The sequence below is a fragment of the Diabrotica undecimpunctata genome, chromosome 8, assembly GCF_040954645.1.
Source record: "Diabrotica undecimpunctata isolate CICGRU chromosome 8, icDiaUnde3, whole genome shotgun sequence".
NCBI classification, from domain to species: Eukaryota; Metazoa; Arthropoda; class Insecta; order Coleoptera; family Chrysomelidae; genus Diabrotica; species Diabrotica undecimpunctata.
The window spans coordinates 16,324,018-16,337,547 of NC_092810.1; the positions used below are offsets into that span (position 1 = coordinate 16,324,018).

The following is a 13,530-nucleotide window of genomic DNA, read 5'->3' on the forward strand; positions in this document are numbered from 1 at the left end:
AAAATATGCCTTGGTTCATTTTTTAGAGCCAAATGAATTTGCACACCCACAATTTAGGACTTTTGTTAATTATGATTATTTGGAGATATTTTGTAATACTACGAGGTTGCTTTGGTGACTGTTATCATTATGTCATATTACATTTTGTTTACCTATGATTGATCGTTGTTCTTAGTGTAGAAAATTGTGCGAAAGCCGTTGCTCTAGTTGAAGATGGGCGGAATATGAAGCTAGAGTACTACACACTCATTTAACTGGTTCAATTAACGAACTTCGCTTGGCTGTAGAAGAGGACTGGCAAAACATCTAACAAGATGATATTCGCAACCTCATAGACAGCATGAGCCGACGTGTATAGGCAGTTATAGAGGCTAGGGGAGGCAATACAAAGTATTAAGTTATTTTTTAGTAGTTTAGTTTTTCTTTGTTATTTGCGTATTTAGGTTAAGTTACATACAAGTTGTTTTTTTATGTTTTGTTATCATTGTTCATTTAAACCAAGATCATGTCGTTGCTTTTAAACATTATTTAAATATAGTCCTTCTGGGATGTCGATATGACACTCCTTCGATATCAGTCACCAAAGCCCCCATCGTCATATTACAAATTAATACAAAAGATAATAGTAATAAGAGGAGAAGTCGTAAATTGTGGGTGGCAAAGTCATTTCGCTCCTAAAAATGAACCAATCCATATCGTGGGCGTTCTGGGAAAATCCACTAACTCCATTTTTTTCAATATTGACAGTTTATTGCCATTAAATCCAGAAATATCAATATTTTAACAGGAAAAACCCTATATCTTCAAATTCGTCATTCATCATTTTTAAATCTGAACCATGATTTAGTCTTACTCCCTTAGCGGAATTTTTTATACAGCAGAAATAAATTAAGTGCACTTAGTTGATTCTTATTTACAAACAATTACAAAGCTTGACAGGAAAAATCAACTAACTGCACATAGTGTAATTTTAGTTGCCTATACAAGCCGCAATAGTAGAACCTGAGACAAGGAGAATCAACTAACTCCAAATAGTGCGGTTATGTTTGCTAAACACTTCATTAAATTTAATTGTGTTTGGACGTCGATGCAACGTGGTTAGTTTAGTGGTTAGTTTATAAAATTCTTTAGAATGTATAGCAGAGGAAAGTTATTGTGTAAAATGGTAGAGGATGCTGAGAAGGCACAAAATTCAAATTGAGGTTAGTATTCACTTTATTTATTGTTTCTGTAATTATTTTATTATTAAAATAATACGATTATTAACAATACTGTTGTTTTTGTTTAGAACTGGAACAAATTGGTACTTGCTCTAAAGAAATCGCAATCAATGCTGTTCAGGAAGAACCACAATCTCTGTCAATATGTAGAACTACAACTCCACTGTCCGGTATAAAACTTATATAGATTTCAAGTACAATTCGTTAATTTTAGTGTTTGTTGTAGATCCATTTAGTGATGATTCCGTCAACGATCCAACGTATAATAGTGATTTATCTCTGTCTAAGCCGAACAGCCCTGAAAACAGTAGGAGTCCAATCAAAAAATTAAATAGGTGGAAAGCAACCAATCTTAAAACTTGGAAATGTAATGTTGCCAGGAGAAGACGAAGTCAGGGTTTAGATTATCAAATTAAGAAAAAGAAACGACCAGCTAAGACACCCCAACCAGTTGATTGTCAAAATTGTCGCTTTAAATGTCACGAGGACTTCACAGAAGAAGACAGGAAAGTGATATGTTTAGCATACTGGAATCTTGATTTTGTCAGACAGAAAGATTTTATTTTAAGTAATGTTACCGTAAAAAGTCCAGAAAGAAGACGACGCAAAAATGATGACTCAGTTATTCGTCAAAATTCTAAACAATACCATTTTCAGAAGAATAAAACCAAACGTCGTATATGCCAGCTTTTCTTCTTAAAAACACTTAACATTGGTAACTGTGTTGTTCTAAATGCTTTTAAACATAGAGGTTCATCTGGAAATTTTGTTGGTAAGGACAAAAGGGGGATGTCATCTCCTGCCAATAAAACTAAGCCTGAAGTTATCGCCGAGATAAAACGCCACATAGAAAGTTTTCCCACAATGGAATCGCATTACTCCCGACGAGACACTAAAAGGCAGTATTTGGATAGCAATTTGTCTATATCCAAAATGTATCAGTTGTATACAGAAAAATGCGAAACGGGGGAACTGCAGGAGAAAGGAAACCCACCAGTGTCACTGGTAACGTACAAACGAATATTTAGCCGAAATTATAATTATTCATTTTTTAAGCCGAAAAAGCATCAGTGCTTAATATGTGAAACGCATAAGCCATTTACAGCGGAAAACCTAGATAATGAGACACTGCAGTGTCATTTATAAAGGAGAGATGACTGCTACTCTGCAAAACAAGCAGATAAAGAAAGATTTCTACAAGATAATACTTTTGTGTATGCAACATTTGATCTACAATATGTGTTACAGATACCAAGTTCAGATGTTAGCCCAATGTATTACTCTCGCAAATTATGTGTATACAACCTTACCATATACCAATCATCCGAAGAAGCAAGTTATTATTGTTGGACTGAAATAAATGGCAAACGAGGGAGTTCAGAGATAAGAACGTGCCTCTTTAAATACATTAACCAGTTGCCTCCACATGTAACTGAAATAGCCTTTTGGTCTGATACATGTGGAGGACAAAACAGAAATCAACATGTGGCAGCCCTTTTGTTATACGCAGTGAACAATTCGCGTATTAACGTTATAGAACATAAATTTCTGGAAAGCGGACACAGTTATATGGAAGCTGATTCGATGCATAGTGCGATAGAAAAAGCGAAAAAGCATGTATCTGTTTATTCAATGAACGATTGGTTAAATATCTTCCGGATAGTCCGATCTACGCGAAAATCAAAAAATTCCAAACCGTACAAAATTACAGAACTAAAGTACACAGATTTTTATGATTTGAAGCATCTTTCAAAAAATCTTATTAAAAATAGATCTAAAGACGAAACTGGGAAGGTTGTTAATTGGTTACTAATTAAAAGCTTAAAATATTCTAAGCATGAACCAGGCATAATTCAATACAAGTATAGACATACCGACTCCTACCGCTCAATTCCTATTTACGGAAAGGGGAGGCCACCAAATCAACCAAAAAATTTACCCAAGCTTTACACAAAACAGCTACCTATTAGTATTCAAAAAAAGAAGGATTTAATGAAATTGTGCAAAAACAACATTATATCAGATGAATTTCAGGGTTGGTACAGGTCTCTTCCCACGTCAAAACTGGTAACAGATGTCATAATTGAACCCGGTGTTGAGGATCGTGGTACCGAATATGACATGAGTGATCAAAACTCTTAGTGTCTGCACTTATCTCTATGTATATCTGTTTTTTGAGAATATAAATATTCAAGACCTTTTTGTCTTTTATTATAAAAAGTTTTACCCCATAAATATTAATTTATACATTTAAATGTTTTAACCGTTATATTAAATAGGTGCATTCAGCGACAAGGAAAATCAACTAACTCCATCTTTTTCACAGTTTTCATCAATAAAATAATGTTTTTCAAAATATTTTTACATGAATGTGTACACCACGTGTAGATAACATACTTCCAAATCATATCCAGGTACCAGAACTTGACCAACCAGTGTTCCTGATTTTTAAGAGGTATAGAAATCTTTAAATGCGTTTTTCTGAAAACTTTACTTTTGTGAGTTAGTGGATTTTCCCAGAACGCCCGCGATATTTTCTTGTTGCAACCATGTCTTAGAAGACATGGTTGCAACCGAAAAACAAGGTTTTACGAAAATTCGCTACCGGAATTATTCCACAGGATGTTTCAAAGTTAGGATAAAAAACCACTTTTCGATTAACCCCGTATATTAAGTCAAATACAAAATTTTATTAAAAAACTCACTATACTAAATTAAAATTTATAAATTTTTACACAGTGTGCTAAAAAAATCATCAAAATAGGGCTAAAAATAAAAAAACTGAAATTTAAAAGCTAATAATGTTATAGTTTACCTTCACCAAACGTTTTCCAACTGGGTGTTTTAAATATAAAAACTAAACTACTTTAATCCTGATGCATGTAATAGTAGGCTAGTTCAATTAAAAAATAAGTACCAATTTATTCAAGGTTTTGCTAGGACATCTGATAAGAACGATACCGAATTGCGGTAACAATTCAGACATAAAGACGAGAAGGATGAAACATTTTTGAAGTTCATTTTCATTTTATTCGACACACATCAGACATCGGTCTACATTATTCAAGGTTAAGTTTAAATAATAAAGTCAGTCGTGACGATAAATGCCACTGGTAAACGATTCGTACCAGATGTTTGTATGTAAGAAAATTAAAATGTAAATTGCTTTGATCGATTTTATTTGAAGATGATTTACTTCAACATTCAATTAAAGTTAGTTACAAATCACACATTAGTAATTTACGTATTAGTAGGTATAAATGGTGTAAGAGTGATCGAAAATTTCAATAATAGTAACGGAAATCGATGAGGATTCTTCTGTAAACACATAATTAAATTGAAAAGATACCAATCGTCAACCTAAGTAATTTATCTGATGATACAGTGTTTTACGAGTATATAGGACGTGGTCTACTTATCTCTTTCTCGCGTTTCATCTGCAACGACAGACATTATCAGAATCAATGCGACGTGGCGAATCAAGGCAACGATTGGAACTGTGTTCACTTTACGATACTTGTATGAGAATATGAAATGCTCAGTAAGTATTCAGCATGTTCAGCGCCGTTTGTAGTTCTGACCAGTATAATAGGAAGACAAAGATCCCAATATTCCAGCTGAATGTCAAATCTGTTCTACTCAAGCGATGGGAAAGTGACAAAACCCCTTATAAACAAACTCCAAGTCTTTGTGAACGAATGATTACGAAAAATTGTTCGTATTTGTTGACCTAACACCAACAGAAACGAAGATCTATTACACCTAACCGCACAAAAGGGGAAGGAAAATGAAACAAAGTCAAAAAAGTGCGGTTGGATCGACCACAAACTTCGTAAAAATAGCAAAAAAATAGCTCCTGTATTGCAAAGACTGCACTAGAGGGAATACACAAAGAAAAAGAGGATGTCACAAACTTGGAAAATATCAATTATCGAAGAGATGAAAGATCAAGGAAAGTCTTGGAACAAGGTGAAGGCGTTTGCGCAAAATATGACTCGATGGAAGAAAAGAATTTGACAGACTAGATTTCACAAATGATATTAAAAAATAAAATCAATGTTCAGAAAAACCTTAGAGAATGCATCAGAGTAGTCAAAATGAAATAAGATGAATGTAGTTTATAGTAAAATGTTAAAATGAGAAGAAAAACAAACCTCACGAAAAAACTGCAAGCAACATTTGCCAATACTCAAAAAAAAAAACACCGAATGTGAAAAAAAAAGCAAAATGATGATAATGACATAGTTAATTGTTATACAGGGTGTCCCATTAATAATGGGATATGCATAAAATAAATGTAGATTATCTGCTTCAAAATAAGATAAATAAAAATACTAAATAAATAACAAACAATAAAAAATCTTAGGTGAAATGTTGCTTTTTTTCAGAAATACAGGATGTTGACTTATACAATTAAAGAAAAGTGGAACAGTAGGCGGTACCGTAGACTAGCGTGGAGCTTCATACTATGTTTTCTATATTTTTTAAACTTAAATACTTTATTTAAAATTAAATAGAGAATTTTATTACATATTTATTTATTTTGGATATTCTAAAAAAATTCAATAAATTATTATTTTTCCTCCTAACGCCACCTGTTAACGTATTAACAAAGCAAAAGTACGTTATTTATTATGACAAACCTGTCAAATTCACACCAAATATTAACACTTTGACTGCGCATGGCTCTCATATGAGCTGCATCGTTCCTTTGTCAGATGCGCATGGCTCGCTGCTGGTGAGCCATAAGCTCGTTCAAAAGAAATACGTTAGTATTTCAACAGCATTAGAGGTACGTGTTTGTGAATCTGTGAGCGAGTTGTTTAGAACATACCCTATCTAAAACTCTTAGCCGCTTTAAGTTTTTCTTTTTTTTTAACTAAATATGGATAATGATGTGGCAGGTCTATCAAAATAAAAAAAAAAAAACGTAAAATACCTTTAACAGAAGAATCCGATATACCGGGGGAAATGAAAAAGTTCCAGTTGACTAAAAAAAGCAACTTCTACAAACAATTCCCGGCAATAAGGAACCTATCGATTTTTTTAGATTTATTGTTGATGATGAACTAGTAAATTGATTTGTTAAGGAAACTAATCGTTAAGCTGAAGAGCTTTTTGTTCGGCAGGAATTACTTGACTTTCTTAGCACTAGTGTTGCACAAAGGAACAATAAAGTTAAGAGCGTAGGCGCAAAATTTCGGGCTAATGCTTTTTAAATGCAATCATTTTTTTCGGATCCTGAGTAAACTATTAAGTATTTTTGAAAAATTTAAACGCAGAATAAAAGAATACATTATTACTGAGAGCCGAAAGTCCCTGAAAACTTATATAATGTTTATTTTAACGTTATTGTGTTGATTATTATTTTCCTTTCCTTTAAACAGTTCCGTCAGGTATCTTTCCCATTCGTTTGCTGGTATGTTATTGTAGTCCTTCAATTCTGCCATTTCTTTTCGTTGGTTTCTTATGAATCTCCATTGGAGGTTAATAACTATCAAACTTATTTGATAGTCTGTAATTTGTGCGTACGTGGTAACAGGCTTATTGGTCTAAATTTTCTACTAGTAAAAGTACCTGCGCATTTTACCAAGAGGTTGGAATAGCACCACCAAAGAAGCAGGTGTTCATTAAGATTTTAACTGCCTCCAAGGTAGTTTGACCTCTAGTTTGTTATTCCGCCTTCTCCAGGAGCTTTTCCATTTATCATCTGTTTTAAGGCATTTTTAACTTCCTCGTTAGTAATTTCGGGTAGTTGTAACAGTCGTTACTTTTATTACAATTTATATTAAAATAATAAACAATTTATATTAAAATAATTTCAGAGATGTAGTATGGGTTGCCTAACTTTAAGTGTTCATTTGCCCATTAAGTGTGTATTTTTAATAATTTAAGTTGTCACTCTGATCTAATTTGGTACCATTGCGAACCAAAGAGATGACAGGAGATTAGGGGAAGTGGAAATTGGCTCTTCTTGGTTAATTAACTGTGAATTAAAATTCACTTTTGATCGAGAGTTTGAAGTGGTACACAACGGTGGTAGTTAGCGAAAGAAAATCCAATTAATGCATAGAATTTCCTTCACTTCAAGAAGTTAAATATTCTAAGTAGAACCATAACAATTTAATTGACGGTGTTTTCGGAAACTCGGGAAGTTGAAGTGAGATTTCTAGCACGGAATTAAGTAGCTATCTGGTAAATAATAATTTTTTATATTATAAACATTAGAGTATTTTATCTATATCCTATTATTCAGATACATTATCTATATTATTCAATATAGTGAATATATATTCACTATATTTTAATATAGTATTTTGTCCAAGGCCATTATATTTTTACTCTATGTGAAGCAAGGTCACGCTACATCCGATTGGATGAGTTTTTTATCTACCATAATTATCTTTTTGCTCCGGTTTCTTATGCTGAAAGAAACTTTCCTCACTTCTTCTTTGATTTCTTTTTTATCAATGTTGAGATTAGAAGTAACGGGGAATTGTTTTCAGCCACCTACCATGGAATTATAAATTTCCCTCAGAACATCCGAGGGAGAGTACCACTTCAACTCTATTAGAATCAGGGTCATTGGGACAAGCCAGGGAGTATTGTCTACTCCACCCTCATTTTTTTCTCCAGCCTGCACCTAGAGGTAGGGCAGGACAGTCATCATCGGAACTGAGCCAATTAGCACCAGCTCCGTGCTAATTTCGGACCTCAAGGAGGACTTCGCTGGGACACCGAAGCCATTCGGGAGTATCCTTCCAGACAACTGTTTCACCTAGGAGGACAGTTGGTTTTTACTTCAGAACTATATATATATCTTGTTTCACCAGTTATAATTTTTTTTTTATAACATATATATAGATTAATTAATATAACTCCCCTTGGTGTAAGGTATCGGTAAGTTTGAGCTCAAATTCTACCCAGAGATTATCTTCCATTGTTTTTTTGTATTAACCATTTATTTCATTATTAACTTTAATTATTTCATTATTTGTTTACTTAACTAATTTTTTTTTATATTTCATCTTGTGTTACTAACTCCGGTTATTATCCCTTCAGGATAATAGACCGTTTCAATTGTTTAACTTGGCTTGTTCCCATTTATGTATTATTTTGTTTATATTTGAATTTAGAGTTGTTTAACAATATTGTTGGTCATATTGTAGGTAAGTTTGATATATTTACTTGGCTATACGTTCTTCCAACGTTAGCATTATTTTGTTTAAGGTTGTTTTAACCTAGATGTAGGTTGTACACTCTATATCAGAGTTATTCTGTGTAATTTTCCACTTTTTATTATAGTTGTTTTCAACATTTTTTTTAAATATTATATTGTGAAATTTTCATATACTTTTTGGTAACTTAGAGATTGTCAGAATCTAAGAAGTTATATTTAATAAACTTGAATTTGTTTTGCATATAATTTTTTTTTATTAATATTTCCTTACCTTTTTACATTTACAGCATTTTTGTTTATTACATCAACTTTAATTAATATTAGCAGTATACGATACCTGGAAGAGTGACCGTTACTCTTTTTAGAGTAGTATCCCTCTTCTGGCGCCCTCAATTTGTTTTCTTTGTTAATTTTCATTATATCTATTCATTTTTCATATCTTCTTTTCTATCCATCATACATATTTTCCTGATTTACTGTCTTTAAAAGGCATGCAAATTGGCCGTATCCATCCTTGAGTTTCTAGTGGTCATTCTCTTGCCTACATTGCTAGCCTAGCCACATTCCGTTCAATATTTTTTATTACTTCTTTACTTAATTGTTATCTATTTTACTTCTATCAATTTTATCCCATATATATATAGACCACTCTTCTTATACCTCTCTCCTCCTACACACCCCAGTATTTTGTTACATAGTGTTTCCGATAAAAGTAAAATTAAAACACTCTAAGCAACATTTTAGGTAAGCATTTTTTGTTGAAACGTCTTATTTCTAAGAAGAAAATCTTCAGTATTCTGTATCTTATTCTCAATTCGACACTCTGCATGTATTTATTAAAAAAAATGGAAAGCGAAAGATAACAAGATTACGAAAAGGAGTGTAAGTATGACAAATGTGTGTGACTGATGTTTTAATAATATTTACATGACAAATTAAAATAATACTTATCACCGCAATTGGATATCATTACACAAAACACAATAAACTACTCTACCTTTTGAAAAAGATAAAAGTTCTAGCCACCAATAAGTATCATGGGACGGTTAGCCATTTGAGATATGTTCATCATGCCTGGAAAATATTATATAGTCTTGTAATGTGACACAATAACCTAATTTACACGCAACAAAACAAATGAAATGGCAACATAATGAAGAGTGCACAATTGTAAAATATATGAAAATAAACATTGAGAATGGGATGAGCATATTATTTATAAGGAATGGATACTAAATTATGTTGAGTGTGAAACTGATGGTACGTTGGAACTTAAACTTTCAAATCTAAAACAGTTGCACAGTGCACAGCTTTTATCGTTTTTAGTGGTATAATATTGCATATTTCGGAGCAAAAGATTTCTTGTAAAACCGTGTAAAGTAGACGCTTTATTGTTCATTTTGTAACTGCCTGTTGTAGCTAGTATTGTCGAATGGCTTCTCATTTTACAATTTATCACAGCAAACATATATTAAGAAATAAGACATGAAAAGAATGATAATCTGAAAGACAAGTTACAAAATTATGCCGATATGGGAAGTTTTCAACTACTGTATACGTTATTCAGTATGTGGAACAAATCATCATCATCATCATCCAGCCCCGTTTTCACATCCATTGTTGGATATAGGCCTCCTCCAAACGTCTCCAGTTCTCTCTATCTCTAGCTGCTGCAATCCAGTTTGTTTATATTCTCCTTAGGTCGTCGGTCCATCGGGTGGGTGGTCTGCCTCGACTTCGCTTGTCGGCTCTTGGTCTCCACTCCAATAATCTCTTCGTCCATCTTCCGTCTTCCATTCTAGCAACATGTACAGCCCACTTCCACTTTTGTTTATTGATTCGCAGTATAATATCGTCAACGCCAGTTCGTCGGCGTATCTCCTCATTTCTCACGCGATCTTTCAAGGTCAGACCCAGCATTGATCTCTCCATTCGCCTTTGTGTTACCCTCAGTTTTTCGGCAGTAGCTTTCGTTAAAGTTAGGGTCTCTGCTCCGTAGGTCAAGACTGGTAGGATGCATTGGTTAAATGCCTTCCTTTTCAGGTGAATTGGAGTATTTGTTTTAAAAATGTCTCTCATCCTTCCATATGCCGCCCATCCCAACGTGATTCGTCTATTTAGCTCGCAGGTTTGGTTGTCTCTGGTTATTCTGATTTCATGACCCAAGTATGTGTATTTATCGATTAATTCTACCTTGTTGTTATTGATCTGTATCTCTTCGCTGGGAACCATATTGGTCATCATTTTGGTTTTCTCGAAATTTATCTCCAGCCCAGTTTCTTGTAGTATGTAATTCAGTTCTTGGAGCATGTCTTTGATCTCTCCCAGATTATCTGACAGAAGCACGATATCGTCCGCAAAACGTAGATGGTTTAATCTTTCTCCATCGATGGATATTCCTTTCTGTTGCCATGTTAGTCTTTTAAAGGCATACTCAAGAACGGTAATGAACAGCTTTGGTGACATGGTATCACCTTGCCTGACTCCCCTTTTTATCTTTATCTTATTAGTTGCTGAATGTAGACTTATGGTTGTTGTGGCATTTTCATATATATTTTTAACTATATTACAATATCTGTGGTCGACCCTGCAATCTTGTAGTGCTCTTAAGATGGACGGTAATTCCACTGTATCAAACGCCTTTTTAAAGTCTACAAATATCAATGCCAAGGGACGGTTATATTCGTTAGTTTTTTCTATCAGGGTTTTTAGGCACTGCAGGTGATCATTTGTGCCGTAATTAGGGCGGAAACCGGCTTGTTCCCGAGGTTGGTAAAAATCCAGCTTTGTCTCTAATCTGTTCGTTATTATTCGGGTGTATAATTTATAAAGATGGTTAAGGAGACTGATTGTTCTGTATCTTTCCAGGTCTGCTATATCTCCCTTCTTGTGTAAGAGTACAGTTATTGAATTATTCCACTTTGTTGGGATATTTTGATTCCATAGACATAGATTAAAGAGCTTTTGAATTTTGGTTATCAGTACTGAGCCTCCTATCTTTATCGCTTCCGTGACGACACCGTCCTCCCCCGGAGCTTTGTTATTCTTCATCTTTTTTAGAGCCTTGTAAATTTCGTCCAAGGAGATTTCTGGGATATCTTCGGAACCCTGATTTTGAACCTTCCTCTGCTGATATTCAACTATATCTAGAGTCGATTGGTTGCTATATAATGTCCCATAGAATGATTCCACAATTTGTGGAATGTGGAATGGAATAAAGATAACACTTAATTGTTTGAATAGAAGTGAGAGGCAGTTAGCATCTCGAAGGAGTAGGTATGCCTTTTAAACAGTGTTGCTATATTTCTGTTACATCTTTCCTTCTAAAATTTTAGTCCAATACATGAGTGTAAAATAATATTTAAATCCACTACAGTTCATTGTAGAATGAAAATTAATATTGTCCCAAAAAAAACTTAAATAAAGTAGCCACGTAATTGTTATTTTCTAATCGATTCTATCAATTACTTAATTAGTTAACAAAGAACATTGATTTAAGGAATTGATGTGTGGTAACGCATTCCCCTGACGAGTTGTAAAATTTTAAGCAACGCCTTCCTTCACAGTTCGAAGCGCCAAGATACATCCGGCTATACGGCATTCAGTAATTATCAGACACTGACGAGGAGTGTGTAGTTCTTTGCATAAAATTATTCCGTCGCAACTTTCCGTCGGTAAACCTTAAGAAAAACTCGAACACTTATATACGAGTTTTAAATGCAATTCTTGTAGATTTTTAGCCTTGGTAGATTGGAAATAAAACAATAATTAACTTAACATTAACAAAACATAAATATTATTTTTTTAAGAAAAAAACCAACTAAAAAAAATCGGTTGCCTGTAAAGTCGGTTTTACGGGCGAAGATTTTACGTGACAACGTCTTTTTCTCGGTAGAATATTTATTGATATGAATATTATTAAATTGCACAATAGGAACAAGGAATTAAATGAAAATAAGAATTGCACAAATTTTAACTATAGAAATATATTTTGTTTACTAAAACATTGTACATGTAAACTTAAACTTAACTAATTTCTATTTGAGTGATTTTGTTGAGGATAGGACGATGATAGGAGAAATATGAAATGAAAGGAAGTGTTTCTGCTGTAATGTGTAATCCAACGCCAAGAACGCTCGAGAAAGACAGAGACACAAGAGAGAGACGCAAGGCATTCGCCGGTCCGGCGGGCCTCTCTCTCGTTCGGTGACTCATCGTAACAGACGTGAGCGGGCGTTACACTTTTTCATGAGTGACTCCGAGCCACAACCTAATTTAAGACGTTGTCACGTCAAAAATTATTTTAATTAAATTAAAATTAAAGGCATTTTTAAAAAAATCTCTAACGAATTAAATATTCGAACAAACCACCATTTTGCGCTAAACAAAATCCGAATCTATCAACTAAAGCAAGTCTCATTGCATTTAGCTGATTTGGCTGTACCCGACTAGAGTTGAACAATTTTTTCTTGCCATTCTGCTAAATTGGCGGCTCGTTCAAATTCATGCCGATATAATTTTAATTTTAACATTCCCCAGAAATAAAAATCCAAAGGTGCTAAATCTGGTGATCTAGGGGGCCATTTTATTGTTCCTCGTGTAGAAATTAATCGTCTAGGGAATGTTTGTTCCAAATAATCTGTAACTTCGATTGCATTATGTGCTTTGCAACCATCTTGTTGAAACCAGACATTATCGAAGTTGACCGAAAGGTTTCGAACTGATGGAATAATCTGATTGCGTAATAAATCTATATACTTACGTCCATTCAGATTTCCCGTAATAAAAAATGGACCAATTATATTATCGTTATAATAAAGTCCAGTCCACACATTTAATTTCTTTGGGTAAGATTCATCAAGAAACAAAACATTTTTTAAAAAGTTATTGTTATCATTCAATATCTCCATCATAGTTTCACAAAATTGCAAATGTTTAAAATGATAGATGTCTAGAAAAAGTTCTTGGGTGGTTTGCACATTATAGCAATTGTATCCGTTTCGTTTTAAAATATTCCTTACACTTCTCTCCTTTAGGTCAACTTCGTCCGTAATTTGTCTACTCGAACAAGGCGTTCCTTCAGCAGTTAAACAAACTTGCATTTCGCGTTCAACAGAGATTTGTTTCGAT

The 13,530-nt window shown here is 33.7% G+C and overlaps 1 protein-coding gene across 1 annotated transcript in view; it reads right to left on the bottom strand.

Moving 5' to 3' along the window:
* Mocs1 (Molybdenum cofactor synthesis 1) overlaps positions 1–13,530 on the bottom strand; it is a 35,162-nt gene that overhangs the window by 9,204 nt on the left and 12,428 nt on the right. The window lies entirely within an intron of this gene.